The following is a 19,122-nucleotide window of genomic DNA, read 5'->3' as shown; positions in this document are numbered from 1 at the left end:
TTAATTTATTTAAAATAGCTAATTAAATATAATCTATTTATAAATAATAAATTTAAAAATATTTAATTTATTAATATAATTTATAAATAAAATAAATATTATAAAGATTTTTAAAAGAGAATTAGAAAATAGATCTTATAGATTTAAAATTATAAGATTTAAATAATTATATAATACTTTTTAAATAATATTTAATTTATAATTTTTATAAATAGTTTAAATAACTTTAATAATAATAAATAATAAATTTAAATTTAAGAAAAATTTTTATATAAATAATATAAATCGAATTATTAATATAAATATAAATATAATATTTAATCGAGTAATCTATATTAAAAGTATTTAAATTAAAAATTTTTATATAATTAATAAAATATATTATATTAAAGACTCTTTTATAGATCTTCGCGAAGGCGCTAGCTTATTAGCTAATTAGAAAAATTTTAATTTTAATTTTATAAATATTAAAAATTTTAGAGTTATTAAAAATTTAATAACTATTTTAATTATAAATATAATATCTTCTAATACTTCTTTAAATTTAATATCTTTTAAAATATTAATAATATATTATTTATTTAATATCTTCTCTATAGCGAATATTAATATTATTAAATATTACTATTTATTTAAAAGCTTATAAATCTTAATTTCTTTTTTTAAATCTATAATTAGAGATTATTTTTTTATAAAGTATACGCTATTAGCGCGAATAATTATCTTTTTAATAAAATTATATAGCTAATAAATATACTTTTTTTATACTTTAATAAAATATACTTTTTACTTTAATTTATAAATTTTTTTTAAAATTATTTTATCGCGTAAGTAATAAAATTAATTATATATAAATAAAAAAGAATAAACTTTTATTAATAAAAGATCTTTAAAGAAATTATAATAATCTTAATATTAGATAACTATATTATTAAATAATTAGCGATAATAATAATTTTAAATTAAAAAGATTTATTAAAATTAAAATTTAAAAGAATAAAATATATCTTATATAATAAAATCTACTTAAAATATTTAGTTATATTATTTATTTAAAAATTATTAAATATAATAAATTTTTATTTAATATTCGATAGAGCGAGATAGTTAAAAAAGATCTTAAATATATATTTATTCTTATTATTAAGATAAATATAAGAGATTTTATAATTATATAATTTAAGATAAATCTTAAATTATAAAAATATAGCGAAAATTTTACTCTTATAATAAATATAATAGATTTTAGAATAAAAGATAAAATTATTTTTAAATATTATAAAGTATTTATAATTATTAAAATTAATAGAAAATAAAGATTCTATAAAATTATTATAAATTTATTTATTTAATTATATATTAAATATAATAGAATTAATATAGAAAATAGCCTTTTAATATCTTATAATATAGTACTTATAAGTATACTTATTTATAATATTCTTAATAAAATCTATATCTATCGCTATAATAAAAAGTTTATTTAAATTCTATTAATTTAAATAATTTATATAAATATATTAAAGTTAATAAATCGAGTTTAAAGAAATATTATATATTATTAAAATATTATTTAAATTATTCTAGAGATTAAGAAAAAATAAAACTCAATTATAAATATTTATAAGCTTTAAATTATCTTTAATTAGAGTATAATTAATCTTATAAAAATTGATTATAATATCGATATTTAAGAGTTTATTAATAAAAAGAAAATTAATATCTATATCGAGTATATATAAGATATTAAATAAAATAATATTTATATATTTATTTTAAATAAAGTAATTTAAACTAATTATATTATAATTAAGAAATTAAATTTAATTACTTTTAATATCGCGAATAGAATAAAAGTAAATCTTTTTATAAATAATAAATAATTAATAATTAATAAAGAAATAATAAATATAATTAGAGTTTATTATTATATAAGAATATAGATTAATAAAGTTAGCTATTATTAAATTATATTTTAAATTAAAATTAATAACTATTAAATTAATAACTTTTTTATTATTAATTATATTAAAAATATTAAAAATATTAAAAATATTAAAATTAAAATTTATATAATATATAATTAAATTTAATTCTTTTAGAAAAATATAATTAATATTAAAATACTTATTCTTTTCTAAAATAAAGATATTAAAAAATATCTTTTTAATATACTTACACTTAATATTAAAACTCTTTTTTATATTATTAAAATTAATTATAATAATTTAAATTTTCTTCTTCTTTTTCTTATTTAATATAAACTTTTTAAATTTTAAATAAAAGAATTTAATTTAATATTTAATAAGAGAATATCTAAATTTATATTTAATAGCCTTATATAGAGAGTAAGTTTCGCAATTAATTTTCGAATTATTAATTTTATAATATCTAATAAATTACCTATTTTTATTTTTATTATTATTATTATTATAAATAATATATATAATAATATCGCTATCTTTATATAATAATAGATAAATTTCTTTATTTATCGCGATATAGATAATCTTATTAAATTTAATAATCTTATTATTATATAGTTTATAAATACAAATATAAACTATTATAAAGATACGAGTAAAGGCCTATAAATTAAATTTATAATTATTTCTTTTAATTAGAGCTGTCGAGTAAATTTAATAAGCGATCTTTAATAAGCGATATTTAAACTCTTTATCTTAAAACATTTATAAGACTAAATCTCATAATTCTTTTTTTATCTAAAAGCCCATGTTTTATTCTATAATTGAGAGAAAAAAATTAAATTTTTTTAATAGAAAACTAAAATGTTATTCTAAAATTAAATAATGTGCACCTGTTTTTTGATTAGGGCTGTCGAGCGAACTTTGGAGAGCGATATTTGAATTTTTTGCCTTAAAACATTTATAAGACTAAATCTCATAGTTCTTTTTTTATCTAAAAGCCCATGTTTTATTCTATAATTGAGAAAAAAAAATTAAAAACTTTTAATAGAAAATAAAAAAGTTATTCTAAAATCAAATAATATGTACCTGTTTTGTGATCAGGGCTGTCCGGCTGTCGAGCGAACTTTGGTGAGCGATATTTGAATTCCTTGCGCTTTAATAATTATAAGACTAAATTTTGAAATATTTTCATTTTTGAGAAGCGCAAGTTACGGGCTATAATTTAAAAAAAAAATGTCAAAATTTTAATAGAAAATAGTAAAGTTATTAGAGGGTTAAAAGTGTTGAAAGTAGAATACCAGATATGTTAGAAATAGAATGATTGTGACTGAAAGACTGATTATTGATTTATGGGATGTACGGATATTTATGTATATAAAATAGGTGGCTGATGGTGGCTAATAATTACTAGTCTTAGTAATACGCGATATATATGCGATAGTCGAAGGGGCTGATATTATAATACTCCCTAACAGCCCTAGAAGCTAGATTTCCTAAATCCCAGTATATCATATCTTATATATATTAGTTTTTAAATCTACGCTTTATATTCGAGATTGATTATTTACCCGACCTTATTAAATTTATAAAAACCCCGATGAGGAAAATAGAAAGAGTGCCGGGGCAAATAATATGAGGGTTTTTGATGTTTTGCTCGTATTATTTTAGAACCTCGGAATGATCTAAGGGTTTTGATAGTTTGCCCGTTTCGGGACCTCGAATGAAATAAGGATTTTAGTTCGATATTTTTTATATAGGGATTGAATAGCGACAGCCCTCTCGTCGATAAGTATGAGCTAAAAAAATGGGCTATCGCCATGAGATATATCTATTTATAAACGATTATCGAAGATTTAGTTTGATATCTCTTAGAAAGTGTAAGAATATTTTGATATTGCTCTACTCGCTTTTAGGCTTATAACCTATTAAAAGTAGAATATTAGATATATTAGAAATAGAATGATTATAACTGAAAGACTAATTATTAATTTATGGGATATACGGATATTTATATATATAAAATAGGTGGCTGATGGTAGCTGGTAATTACTAGCCCTGATAATACGCGACATGTATGCGATAGCCGAAGGGGCTGGTATTGTAACAAAAAGTAGAGGGAAAGATTTTTGATGGTTGCGGACGCTAATTTGTTTACCCGCGGTGTCTAACCAAAAAGCGTAGACCTGACGAATTTATAATTGGCTGCACATACAAATTAAAGGTTTTCTAGTTCAGCTCTACCTTATTCTTTTATATATACTAATTAAAAGAGTTTTTAAATTTTATAAAAAAGAGTTAAATTAGAATTTTTTTTAATAAAGCGAGTAATTTATATAGACTAGCGATTTCGATAATAATCTTATAAAAACCCTTTTTATATTAATAAATATCTTTTTTAAAAATAAAAGTAATATCAAGTAATTAGCGAATTAGCTTTATATAGAGGTTAAAACTTTTAATTTATAATATTTAATAATAGCGTTTAATATTATCTAAGAATTCTTATTATTATAATTAATTTTAATAAGCTAATAATTATTATACTCGAGATATTAAAAAATAATTATATAAATTTTAAATTTAATAATTTTAATAAAGAGTAAAAGATTATTAAGTATTAACTAGCTCTTAATATCTTATCTTTATTTAATATATCTTATATTAAATTCTAAAATAGCGATAAAGATTAAAAAAAACTACTTTCGCTAGATTAAAATTAATTAAAAATATTAATTATAAAACGCTATAATTAATTATTTAGATTTATTATTATTAGAAGATAATTTAAATAATAATATATAGAATATTAATAAAGAGAATAATAGCGATAATAATAATAATAATTTAATTATTATTTTAAATAAGATAATAAAGTTAAAAAAAGACTTTAGAAGTAATTTCGAAGCGAATAAAATAGATTTTTTTATATAAAAATTAAATAGCTTAATATCGCTTATAGAGCTAAAAGTATCTTTACTAATTTCGAATTTAAAATTAATAAAATAATTATTTAATAAAATAATAGATATAAAATAAATACTCTAATTATTATTAAATTTTTTAAAAATCTTATTAATATTAATTAACTATTATCTTTAAGCTTTAAATTTTTATATAAAAAATAAAAAAGTATTTATATATAGAGTTATAATAGATATAAATAATATAATTAAAATAAAAGATATTTAATAATAAGAATAATTTATAAATAAAAGCTAATTTCTAATAAAATTATATAAAATAAAATTATTATAAATATATAAATCTTCTTTTTAAAAGAGAATTAATACTCTTTTTATACTACTTATTTAGAAATTTAGATTTAAAATATTTATATCGTTAATTACTATTATAAAACTTTAAAAATTATTTTAGCTTTATAATTATAATATTAAAATATAAATAATCGCGAAAAAAAAATTCGATAATAAAATCTTAATTCTCTTTTTTAAAAGACTTTCAAAGATTTAAAAATTGATATTAATAAGATATTCTTATTATTTTAATCTTAGTAAATTTATAAATATATTAAGAAATAGTAATATTAGCTTTAAATTATTTTAAATTATAATTAGATTATTAATATTAATATTTAATTACTTTTAATTAATAGCTATTAATTCGATAATTAATATATAATTTTAAAGTTAATATTAATATAAAATAATTTTATTTTTAATAAAATTAAATATTTTAATTTAGCGAAAGTTGATAAGATTTAAAGATCTTAATAATATAATTTAATTATATAATAATATAATTATATATTTAATATATTTAGCGAGTTTAATATTTTAATTAAAGGCGAAATATCTTAACTCGTTTAGAGTAAAGATAAAAGCGATTTTTAGCCTCTTATATTATTAATAAATTATATTTACTTAAGTCTATAATTATTTTAAAAAAGAGAAATACTTTTATTAAGAAGATTAAAAGAATATCTTTATAATTATTACTATTTTTATATAATAAGCTTTAAATATTATAAAATAAATATTAAAAGCTTAAAAGTAATTATAATTATAGAGATAAATAGTAGTTATAATATAATAGTTATCGAGTAAAGTCTAGATTTATAATTTATAGAAATATAAGATAAGATATTTAATTATTAATTATAAAGTTACTATAAAGGAAAAAGCGATTAAATATAAATATACTAAGGCGTATTATATAACTATATTACGTAACCGCCAAAAGTTATATAACCCGAATTTTAATATAATATAGTTATATAATACGCCTTAGCGCGTCTATATTAAGTCGCTCTTTTCTTTTATAGAACTTAATAATTAATATAACAAAGTATTTTATCTTTATATTTTAATAAATTATAAGTCTAAATTATATTTAATAATTATTTTAATAATAATATAATTTATTATTATAGCTATAATTATCTTTAAATATTTATATCTATTATAATAAAGATAATTATAATTATAAAGAGCTTTATTAATCTTTTTAATATAAAAAATTTCTACTTTAAAATAATTATTTTAAATTTAAATAATTATAATTTATTTATAATTTAAAAATTAAAGGCTATCGCTTAAGCGCTTTCACTTTTTATTTAAAATAATATAAAATAAATTAAGATATATTATATCTAATTAAAATTATCGAAGTTACTATATAATTAATTAAATTATATTATTACTAAAATGTTTAAAATATTATTAGCTTTTTTATATAAAATATACTAAATAAAGAGATAATACGCCTTTATTTATATATTATAAATACTAAAAAATTAAATAGCGAATATTTAGACTTTATATTTATTTAATTATAAAATATTTATAATAAAGATTAAAAATTAATTATTTTAACTATTATTAAGAGAAGTATAATTGAAAAGAAAATAATCTAAACTTTAATATTAATTATATAGTTTTTAATTATTATTAATAAAGATATATTAATTAAAAGAATAAGAACTTTAGTCTTAAAAGTAAAAGAGAAAAGAAATATCTATTTTAAAAATAAAATATCTCGATAATAAATAAATAATTTTATAATTAATCTTAATTTACAACTCTAATTAAGTTAATTTTAGAGAAGATAATTAAAGCTTTTAGCTATTAAAATAATTAATATAATTTTAATAATATAATATTATATTTATATATAAAAGATAAATTCTTATTATTATAATATTCTTAAATTATTTTAATATCTTTAATATTTATTAATTATTTAATTTTTTAATAGAATATTATTCGCTAGTTTAAATATTAATAAATAATAAATCTCTATAAATAAAGATTTAAACTATATTAAACTAATTTTAAAGCTTAATAAAATTTCTCTTATATATTTAAATCTTTAATATATTATAAAAAATATTTTAGTAGCGAGAGTAAATATATATTAAGCTTTTTTATTAATTTTAATTCGATATTAAGATAATTAATCTCTAAATCTTTACTAGAGTTAATCTTTAATAAAAATCTTTTTAATTTTTAAACACGCTTAATTTCGTCGATATTATTTATTTTAATTATTTTTTTAAGCTTTACTAATATATAAGCTTTATTCTTAAATTTAGATTTTAATAAAGCGAGTTTATCTAACTTATTCTCTAATAAAGAGAGCTTATCGAGTTTTTAAATATTATATCTTTTAAGAAATCTAAAATCTTAATCTTTTTAAACTATCTCGATAATATTAATAAGCTTAAAAATATCTCTAATTATTAAATTTAAAAATAATAATTTAAAAATAAATTAAAGTTATTTAGATTATAATATTATATTAAAAAAGATTATATAAAATTAATTATTAATATTATTATTATTAAAGTCTAGATTAATAACTAATTATAAATATAAAATTAAATCTATACTATACTAAAATCGCGTTATAAAAAAAACTTATATTTTTAAATTAAAAATAAGTTTAATATTAAAGAAGTTTAAGAGATTTTAAATAAGTTTAAATCTTAAAATTTAAATATTTTTAATTCTATATTTAGAAAGATAGATAATATTATTCTTATAAAGTATAGTAATAATTCTTAATTCTATATTAATAGATTATAAAGATTCTAGAAAAATTTAATAATTTATTTTTAAAGCTAAAGTTTAATAAGAATTAAAAAATCTATTATTTTTATTTAGATTTAAATTCTCTATATAATTTATATTATAAATAATATTATAAAGTTCGATCTAAATTATATAATTATTTAATTTATTAATATTATAATTAACTCTATTAATTTAATTAATATTAAAACTTATATACTAATTACGCTAATTAATAAATTCTTTATATATAATTTATAGAATATTATTTTATTAATTATTATTAATAAAGCTATTAAGTATAGAATTTAATAAAGAATCTATATTAATAACTTTTATACTTATATTTATTAAAAGTAGTAGATAAAACACTTAATTGATTAGATCTAACTATAAAGAGTATTACGAATATATATATCGTTAAGCTTTAATAAATCTTCCTCGCCTCGGTAAACCTTTTAATTCAATTAGGTAATATATTTTAATACTCTTATATATTTAAAATATAGCTTGAATTAAATAAATAGAAAAATAAAAAAATATTTCTATTCTTTTATCCTTTCTATTCGAGTAAATAGCTATATTCGAATATCGAGTAGCAAAGATAAAGAGGGTATATATATAAGAATTTTTTTATTTACCTTATATAAAAATTTTATTTTTTATTAAAAAGCGATTATTTAAAAATTTTATTTTTAGTTTACTTAATATATATTAAAGATTAATTAATTAAAGATTAAAAGTTTATAACGTTTATAATAGAGTAGATAAAGTAAAAAATTGAAATCTAAAAATAACTATATTAGACTATATCTCTATTATCAAAATTCTACTTTTATTAAAAAGCGGTTTTTTAAAAATTTTATTTCTAGGTTATCTAGTATATATTAAAAATCGATTAATTTAAAATTGAAGAATATTCGTAGAGATAGAATAAATCCGATTAAAAGAAATTATTTATCTTATATATACGCGCCCGGCTATAAGACTCCTATAGGAGTTATTTTAGATATCTAATTCTTAGCGATAGTGACTAGTAGTAATATACGCTTTATATATAATATACTAATAAAATAAAATATAGATAAAGGTATTTTAAAAGAGTTCTAAAGATTTAATAGCGGTAGTAATAGTAGCGCTAAAGAAATAGCTATTTTAAAATAATAAGTTTGTAGAGTATTAAGCTTAATATAGCGGCTCGGCGGGCGGTCTAAGTAGATTATTCGAGGTGTGAAAATTAATTAGAAATAAGCTCTTATATGAGTGATAAGGTCGAAAGACTTAATTTACTCGAAATTTATTTACTTCTTAAGATATTAAAGTTAACTCTTTCTTAATAATAATCTATTTATCTCTTAAAATACCAAAGTTAACTCTTTTTTAATAATAATTTATCTATTTTTTAAGATACTAAAGTTAACTCTTTTTTAATAATAAGTATATCGCTAAAATATAAGAAATAATTATTTTATAGATAAGATTTTAGATTAATAAATTCTTAAAAAAGCTTAAATTTATTTCTATATAGAACCTTAATAAGTTTATTAATTATCTATTTATTAATAAAAATTTATTTAAAATTTATATTACTATTAATAATTTAATTATATATCTAATAATATTAAATATTAATGAACTTAATATAATTATAATATTAAAAATTCTTTATTAAAATAATTATATTTTAGTTATTATTAAAAATAATAATTATTTAAAATAATTTATTAAGAGGAATTTAACTAAGTAGTTTTTAAAATTAAATAATTTTCTTTATAATCTAAATTTAATTAATATATTTAATTTTATAAATAGATAATATAATAATAATGGATTATTTAAAAGACTAGCTAATTATTATAATCTCTAAATTATAAATATAATTTAAGATTAATTTATAAATATTATAATTATTAATTTAATCGAAATTAATATAATTAATTAAATCTTAAAATAAATTTTTATAAATAAGATATTAATAAATAGTTATTTTAAAATATTAAAAAATACGCTTAATAATTATATAATAAATTTTAATAGAATTTAAAGAATATTATAAAATTATTAATATAGTAAATATAATATTTAATCTTATATCTAATATAGTATATATAAGAGATTTAATAATTAATTAAATTTTTTTTAATAATTTAATAAATATTATATAATTATTCTTAATAAAAAATAATTACGCGTTAATTTTTATAAAAGTAAATTATAGCTTAAACTCTTATATTTTATAATATTTAAGAATTTTTTTAATATAGACTAATTAATTTAAATATAATATTTAATTAATATAATTATAAATTATAATTATATTTAAATAGTAATTATAGAAATTTAAATTATTTATTTTAAATTTAATATTAAAAAATTTTTAATTCGCTAAATATTAAATTAAAAAGAATTAATAATAAAAATATTATTTATATAAAAAGTAATATTAATATTAATATTAAGATTAATAAATATATTATAATTAATATTAATAAAGATAAAATTAATTTCTTATATATAGTTAATAAAGATATTATATTATACGAGTAAAGGTCTATGAATTAAATTTATAATCATTTTTTTAATTAGAGCTATCGAGTAAGTAGGTAAGTAATCTTTAATAAGCGATCTTTGATAAGCGAACTTTAATAAGCGATATTTGAATTCCTTGCGCTTTAATAATTATAAGATTAAATTTTAAAATTCTTAAAAATTCGAAAAGCATAAATAGCGCTTTAAAATCTAAAAAAGAAATTTTAAAATTTTAATAGAAAATAAAAAAGTAATTCTATATATTAATAATATATATCTATTTTTTTAATAAGAAAGGTATAAGAGAGCGAGATTTTGATAGTTACGGACGTTAATTTATTTATCCGCGATAATTTAGTTAATCTAATTAAAGAGCGTAGCGAACCTAAATTAATAATTAACTGCATATATAAATTCAAGGTTTTTAAGCTTAGCCCTATCTTATTCTTTTATATATACTAATATACGAGGATTATTTTAAACTATAGAGTATCTTATTAAGCTTATAAACTCGTTAAGAATATTTCTTTAAAATAAAATTAATAAACTATTTTATATAGATTTTCTCTTCGATATCCTTATAAAGAAAAGTAATTTTAATATTTATTTATTTTAAATCTTAATTTTTAATAGTAATTAAGATAAAGATAACTTTATAGAATATAGATTTAATTATTAAAACGAAGATTTTATTATAATTTAAATCTTTATATTATTTAAAATTATATATTATTTAGCGAGTCTTATAGCGAATAACTTTATTATTAGATTTATATTTTAAAATATAGGTTTATCTATTACGAAGTATAATATACCTATAAAATAGATTAATAAGAATTTAGATATTATTCTTTTTTAATAATATAAATTCTTCAATTATATTATCTTTTTATTATTTATAAAAAGAATTATTTATAATATTATTCTAGTTATTATTAAAGATATATTATCGTTATATAACGATTCTATAACTAATAACCGATAAATAATCGATATATCACCGATATATAATCGATATAAAACTTCATTCATACTCGTTAGAAGAATTATGTTAAAATTCGAGTTATATGATTCTTAGCGATCATGTAATATAATTATATAATATATCTTAGCGTATTTATATCTAGTTACTCTTTTCTTTATAGTAACTTTATAATTAATAATTAAGTATCTTATCTTATATTTTTATAAATTATAAACTTAAACTTTACTCGATAATTATTATATTATAAATACTATTTATCTCTATAATTATAACTACTCTTAGGCTTTTAATATCTATCTTTTAATATTTAAAGCTTATTATATAAAGATAGTAATAACTATAAAGATATTCTTTTAATCTTCTTAATAGAGATATTTTCTTTTTTTAAAATAATTATAAATTTAAGCGAATATAATTTATTAATAATATAAGGGGCTAGAAGTTACTTTCGTCTTTATTTTAAGCGAGTTAAAATATATTATTTCTAATTAAAATATTAAACTCGGGAAATATATTAAATATATAATTATATTATTATATGATTAAGTTATATTGCTAAGGCTCTTAAATTTTATTAGCTTTCGCTAAATTAGAATACTTAATTTTATTAAAAGTAAAGTTATTTTATATTAATATTAATTTTAAAATTATATATTAATTATTAAATTAATAGCTATTAATTAAAAGTAATTAGATATTAATATTAATAATCTAATTATAATTTAAAGTATTTTAGAGCTAATACTACTATCTTTTAATATACTTATAAATTTATTAAAATTAAAATAATAAGAATACTTTATTAATATTAGCTTTTAAATCTTTAAAAGCCTCTTAAAGAAAAAAATTAAAGTCTTATTATTAAATTCTTTTTTTATAATTATCTATATTTTATTATTATAATTATAAAATTAGAATAATTTTCGAAGTCTTATAATAATAATTAGCGATATAAATATTCTAGATTTAAGTTTTTAAATAAATAATATAAGAAGAATACTAATTTCCCTCTAAAAAGAAGATTTATATATTTATAATAATTATTTTTTATATAATTCTATTAGAAACTAGTCTATATTTATAAATTATTTTTACTATTAAGTATCTTTTATTTTAATTAAATTATTTATATCTATCGCAGCTTTATATATAAGTACTTTTTATTTTTTATATAAGAATTTAAAGTCTAAAGGCGATAGTTAATTAATATTAATAAGATTTTTAAAAACTCTAATAACGATTAGAGTATTTATTCTATTTTTATTATTTTATTAAATAATAGTTTTATTAATTTTAAATCTAAAATTAGCGAAGATACTCTTAGCTTTATAAGCGATATTAAGCTATTTAATTTTTATATTAAAAAATTTATTTTATTTACTTTAAAGCTACTTTTAGAATCTTTCTCTAATTCTACTATCTTATTTAAAATAATAATTAAATTATTATTATTATTACTATTATCGCTCTCTCTATTAATATTCTATATATTATTATCTAGATTATTTTTTAATAATAATAAATTTAAATAATTAATTATAGCGCTTTATAATTAATATCTTTAATTAATTTTAATTTAATAATTTTTTTTTTTAATCTCTATCGCTATTTTAAAATTTAATATAAAATATATTAGATAAAGATAAAATATTAAGAACTAATTAATACTTAATAATCTTTTACTCTTTATTAAAATTATTAAGTTTAAAATTTATATAATTATTTTTTAATATTTTAAGTATAGTAATCGTTAGCTTATTAAGATTAATTATAATAATAATAATTTTTAGATAATATTAGACGCTATTGCTAAATATTATAAATTTAAAAGCTTTAAACTCTATATAAAGTTAATTCGTTAATTATTTAATATTATTCTTATTTTTAAAAAAGATATTTATTAATATAAAAAGAATTTTTATAAGATTATTATTAAAATTACTAATTTATATAAGTTGTTTACTCTATTAAAGCTTTTTCTAATTTAACTCTTTTTTATAGAATTTAAAAACTCTTTTAATATCTTCGTAATAATTTATATTTAGACTTATAAATTATATAATAATAAGATTATTAAATTTAATAAAGTTATCTATATCGCGATAAATAAAAAGATTTATCTATTATTATTTAAAGATAATAATATTATTATATATACTATTTATAATAATAATAATAAGAATAAAAATAAGTAGTTTATTAGATATTATAAAGTCGGCGATTTAAAAATTAATCGCGAAATTTACTCTCTATATAAGATCATTAAATATAAATTTAGATATTCTCTTACTAAATATTAAATTAAGTTCTTTTATTTAAAATTTAAAAAGTTTATATTAAATAAGAAAAAGAAGAAGAAGGCTTAAATTATTATAATTAATTTTAATAATATAGAAAAGAGTTTTAATATTAAGCGTAAGCGTATTAAAGAGATACTCTTTAATATCTTTATTTTAGAGAAGAATAAGTATTTTAATATTAATTATATCTTTCTAAAAGAATTAGATTTAATTATATACTATATAGATTTTAGCTTTAACGATTTTAATATTTTTAATATAATTAATAATAATAAAGTTATTAATTTAATAGTTATTAATTTTAATTTAAAGTATAATTTAATAGCTATTAATTTTATTAATTTATATTCTTATATAATAATAAACTCTAACTACTCTCGCTATTTCTTTATTAATTATTTAATATTTATTATTTATAAAAAGATCTACTCTCGCTTTATTTGCGATATTAAGAATAATTAAATTTAGTCTTTTAGTCGTAATATTATTAATTTAAACTACTTTATTTAAGATAAATATATAAATATTATCTTATTTAATATTTTATATATATTTAATATAAATATTAATTTTTTTTCTATTAATAAATTTTTAAATATTAATATTATAATTAATTTTTATAAGACTAGCTACGCTTTAAGTAAAGATAATTTAAAACTTATAAATATTTATAATTAAAATCTATTTTTTCTTAATCTTTAAGATAATTTAAATAATATTTTAGCGATATATAATATTTCTTTAAACTTAATTTATTAATTTTAATATATTTATATAAATTATTTAGATTAATAGAATTTAAATAAACTTCTCGCTATAGCGATAGATATAGATTTTATTAAGAATATCGTAAATAAGTATATTTATAAATATTATATTATAAGATATTAAAAGATTATCTCTTATATTAATTCTATTATATTTAATATATAATTAAATAAATTTATTTATAACGATTTTATAAAGTCTTTATTCTCTATTAATTTTAATAATTATAAATACTTTATAATATTTAAAAATAATTTTATCTTTTACTTTAAAGTCTACTATATTTACTATAAAAATAAGATCTTTATTATATTTTTATAATTTAAAACTTATTTTAAATTATATAGCTATAAGATCTCTTATATTTATCTTAATAATAAGAGTAAATATATTTTAAAAGTTTTTTTTAATTATCTTACTTTATTAGATATTAAATAGAAATTTATTATTCTTAATAATTTCTAGATAAATAGTATAATTAAGCGTTTTAAATAAACTCTATTATATAAGATATATCTTATTTTATTAAATTTTAAATTTAATAAATCTTTTTAATTTAAAATTATTATTATCGCTAATTATTTAATAATATAATTATTTAATATTAAAACTATTATAATTTCTTTTAAGATCTTCTATTAATAAAAATCTATTTTTATTTATTTATATATAATTAATTTTATTATTTACGCGATAGAATAAATTTAAAAGAAGCTTATAAATTAAAATAAAAAGTATATATTATTAAAGTATAAGAAGAAGTATATTTTTCGATTATATAATCTTATTAAGAAGATAATTATTCACGCTAATAGCGTATATTTTATAAAAAAATAATCTTTAATTATAAATTTAGAAAAAGAAATTAAGATTTATAAGTTTTTAAATAAATAATAATATTTAATAATATTAATATCCGCTATAAAGAAGATATTAAATAAATAATATATTATTAATATTTTAAAAGATATTAAATTTAAAGAAGTATTAGAAGATATTATATCTATAATTAAAATAGTTATTAAATTTTTAACGACTTTAAGATCTCTAATATTTATAAAATTAAGATTAAATTTTTTTTAATTAGTTAATAAGCTAGCGCTTTCGCGAAGATCTATATAAGAGTTTTTAATATAATATATTTAATTAATTATATAAGAGTTTTTAATTTAAGCGCTTTTAATATAGATTATTTAATTAAATATTATATTTATATTTATATCGATAATTCGACTTATATTATCTATATAAGAAATTTTCTTAAATTTAAATTTATTATTTATTATTATTAAAGTTATATAAGCTATTTACGAAGATTATAAATTAAATATTATTTAAAAAATATTATATAATTATTTAGATCTTATAATTTTAAATCTATAAAATCTATTCTCTAACTCTCTTTCGAGAGTCTTTATAATATTTATTTTATTTATAAATTATATTAATAAGTTAAATATTTTTAAGTTTATTATTTATAAGTAAATTATATCTAATTAATTATCTCGAATAAATTAAGAACTTTTTATAAAGAATAAATATAAATCTCTTATAAATAATAATATTTAATATCTTATTTAGACGCCTTTTAAAGCTTATATTCTAAGAGATAAATAGATTTATATCTTAAAATAAGATTTTAATAAAAAAATTATTCGCTATAAGATATATTAGATTATTTAAGAATTTAAATAATAAAAGAGTTATAATTATTATAATACTTTTATATTAATAATAAAGTTTATAAGTTATAAAACGATCTTTATACTTATAATCGTCTTAAATTAAAATTTAAAATAAATAAATATTAAAATTATCTTTTTATATAATAATATAAAGAAAAAGATTTATATATATTAACTCGATAGTTTTAATAAAGATAATATTAAGATATATAAGTTAAATAAGATACTTTATAATTTAAAATAATTCTCTTAAATTTAATATTAATATTTCTCGAAGTATATAAAGAAGCTAGATCTTTTCTCTATTAAATTAAATAATAGTATATTTATAAATCTTAAGAAGAGTATTATTATAGCGCTTTATATTAATAATATTCTAATTACTAATTTTAATAAAGTCGAGATTTAATAAATTAAAAAGAGTCTTAATACGAAGTTTTATATATCGAATTTAAAATTATATATTTATTATTTAAATATAATTATTAAGAGAGATTATTATAGCGATATTCTTTATCTAGAATAAAAGACTTATATTATTTAATTCTTAAATTATTTTAATTATTAAAATCTTATTTCGATATTAATATTTTTTAAAATTAGTTATAAATTAACTTTTATTAAAGAAGACTATATCGCCTTAAAGAAATTATAAGAAAATTATTAATTTATAATAAAATCTCTTATATATATTATACTCGATATTCGTTTTAATATTATCTACGCGATATTATTAATAAATTATTACTTAATTAATTTAATTTTAGCGTATTAAAATATAATTATTCGAATCTTTCGATATTTAAGAGATATAGTATATTACGAACTTATATATAAAGGTTTTCTTTAAGAATTTATTAATTATATCGATTTTAATTAAGTTAATAATATAACTTAAAGATTTATATCTAACTATTTTTTTAATATAAAAAATAGCGCGATTAGTTAATTATCTAAGCGTTAAATTATTATAATATTATTTATTTATAAAATAGAGTATATTAATTAGATATAAGTTATTAAAGAAGTAATTTAATTAAAGAATTTACTTAATTAACTTCTTTATCTCGATAATATAAATTCTAAAGCTACTATTATTTTCGATAATAATTAAAATATAATTATTCTTATAAAGAATATTTAATTTTATACTTATATTAAGTATATTAATATTATCTATTATTTTATATAGAAAAAGATTAATAATAGTATTATAAATATATAATATATTTTTATTAATAAATAGATAGCTAATAAGTTTATTAAGGCTTTTTATTTAAATAAATTTATTATTTTTTAAAATATTCTTAAAGTAAAAGCTATATCTATTTATCTTTTTAATAATTATTAATCTTATTATTATCTTAATATAGTTTTAATTTAATAATATCTAATAGAGAAGCTATTCTATTATATCTATATCTAAATCTAGAGAAGTTATTTATTATTAACTATTTTAGAAAAGTTATTTTATTAATTCTTATATTATAGATAATCTATTTAAGCTATTTATCGAGTCGCTATATTAGACTTAATATTTAGCGAACTCGCTATTTTATATTAAAATAGCTATTTCTTTAACGCTATTATTATTATCGCTATTAAACTTCTAGAATTTTTTTAAAAAATCTATATCTATTTATTATTAATATTTTAAATATTATATCTCTAAATTATCGCTATTATAGTTATTATTATTAAGAATTAGTTATTTAAAATAATCTCTATAAAGGTTTTATAGTCGACGATATATAGTTAGAAGAATTTCTTTTAATTATTTTATTTAGTTATTCTTATAAATATTCTTCGATTTTAAATTAATTAATTTTTAGTATATATTAAATAGTCTAAAAATAAATTTTTTAAAAAACCGCTTTTTAATAAAAAGTGAAATTTAAATTATATTTAAGTAGGGGCTAAAGTATAGTTTAATATAGTCATTTTTAGATTTCGACTTTTCACTTTATCTACTTTATTTTAAACGTCGCGAACTTTAAATCTTATATTTTTTAATTTTAATTATATAAAGGGGTAGAAGTATAGAGAGTATAAGGGGTATATCTTTACGCTAGCTACTTAATACTAATTTATCTTAACTATTTAACTTAAATTTTATTTTAATTATTTAGCGCTAGTCTTACTTTAATAACTCGACAAAAATCGACTAAGTTATTTTATTTTATTTATTTAATTTTAAACTCTATTAGTATTAAGCTTTATATTTATTAAGTTTTATCTATAAAAGAATATATACGAAGAGAAGTATTAAAATTCGGGTTATATAACTCTTGGCGGTTATGTAATATAATTACGTGATACGCCTTAGCGTGTTTATATCTAGTCGCTCTTTTCTTTATAGTAACTCTATAGTTAATAACTAAGTATCTTATCTCATATTTCTATAAATTATTCTAACTCATAATATTACATCGGTTGTTTAACGGTTACGTAACGATTACGTAATAGTTGTTAAACGATTATAAAACGGTTATAGAACGATTATACGATTCTTATAGAACTATAAATAATCTATAGAATAACTAAAAATAAAATTTCAATTTTAAAGTTCTTTATAGGGCTGAAAATTCGCTTAGTATATATAGGCTTAAATATCAACGCTAGTAACTTAAAATTGGTTTTTTTTAAATTTTTACGAAATTTTTATATTAGAAGATATATTATATAATACTACTAGCCTATTCGAGACTTAGTAAAAAAAAATAAAAATAAAAAAAAATTATTATAACGATTATAAAACGGTTATAGAATGGTTATAGAACTATAACCGTAGTGGGTTCTAAGGGAAGAGATCTATAGTTTACGACGGTTGTAAAACGGTTGTAAAACGGTTGTAAATCGGTTCTAGAACGGTTTTCCAACTAGCATAGAATCGTTATA

The sequence above is a fragment of the Letharia lupina genome (assembly GCF_014066315.1).
Source record: "Letharia lupina isolate WasteWater1 chromosome Unknown contig_12, whole genome shotgun sequence".
Lineage (NCBI taxonomy): Eukaryota > Fungi > Ascomycota > Lecanoromycetes > Lecanorales > Parmeliaceae > Letharia > Letharia lupina.
Note: the sequence above shows the minus strand (reverse complement) of the source record.